Genomic DNA, 1213 nt, shown 5'->3' with positions numbered 1-1213 from the left:
GGGGGATGTTGCTGCATGGTTGCAGTGGTGTTTTTTATACCGTGACTCGGAGGTGACAAGGGGAGTCTTATCTGGTGGATTATAGTTGTTACAAACTGCTCAAGGACCGAAAGATGAACATTGAGACGTGCATATATTTCAGTGTTTGTACCAAACCCCTAGTGGCAGATCGCATGGACTTGCAGTGAAAGGTCTATCTCGGCTTCGGTTTAGGACAAGAAACTAATGTCACTCGCTTTCTCTTCAAAAAATACCACGTTTCAATGCTAGAGGAGGTGTGGGTGGAGATGGATGAATGCTCCATGACTACTCTGGACGATTTGTTCACTAAGACCAGCGTGCAGCCTTGGGATATCGACATTCTCATCGTCAACGTCTCCACTTTCAACCCGACATCATCACTGATAGCATGGGTTGTGAACTGCTACAAGATGAAAGAGAGCATCAATAGGTTCAATCTTTCTGGAATGGGTTGCAACACCAACGTGATAGCCATAGACATGGAAAAGGATCTCTTCAAGATATTTTGTGACTCCTATGCTCTCATCATTAGCACCGAGAACACAACGGCCAATTCCAATTACGGAGGCAATGATAAGGCGATGATGCTCATGAATTGTTTTTCCAGAGTTGGGGGCAACATCGTGCTTATGTCAAATAAACCTAGAGACATAGCCTGGGCAAAGATGAAGCTTATGCAAATCGTGAGAACAAATACCACAACCGACGATGAGGCCTATGACTGCGTCATGTTGAAAGAAGACGTTGAGTGTTTCTACGACATCGGTCTCTGCACGTATCTCATCATGGTCGTGGTGGTTATGAAGAAAAGCATGACAATCGTAGGCCCTAAAGTGCTTACTTATATTAGGTATGGAGAGGTTCCACTAGCAATAGGTATCTTGTAACACCCCCTCCCAAGTCTACCTAAAGTAACCATGCCAACCAGGGTAAACATGAGAAGAAAGGCTATTATGCTCAAATTCAACCTCCTATGTCACCTTAAGGAAGTGGAATCGATGGAACACCACATATAGTCATCCAACATCATCAACAGAACCCTCAGGAGATAAGTCAGTCGCTCAGACAACCTATCCCTGGGTCCCACTACTATTCTGTAGCTCTTAGGCCATAGTCACTCTCATGCTATGGGAAAGGGAGTGACTAGAAACCCAAAATCACTCTCGCAAGCCTACCTACCAGCGACTATCGA

General features: G+C 44.9%; 1 pseudogene; it reads left to right on the top strand.

The window, feature by feature from the left end:
* The first annotated feature begins 287 nt into the window (after window positions 1-287).
* On the top strand, window positions 288-908 carry LOC149255619 (3-ketoacyl-CoA synthase 1 pseudogene; annotated as a pseudogene).
* The last annotated feature ends 305 nt before the right edge of the window (window positions 909-1213 follow it).

Source organism: Pinus tabuliformis, chromosome 7 (assembly GCF_031772625.1).
Source record: "Pinus tabuliformis cultivar Carrire ecotype Pingquan chromosome 7, CPIR1, whole genome shotgun sequence".
NCBI classification, from domain to species: domain Eukaryota; kingdom Viridiplantae; phylum Streptophyta; class Pinopsida; order Pinales; family Pinaceae; genus Pinus; species Pinus tabuliformis.
This window is presented reverse-complemented; position numbering and strand designations above follow the sequence as displayed.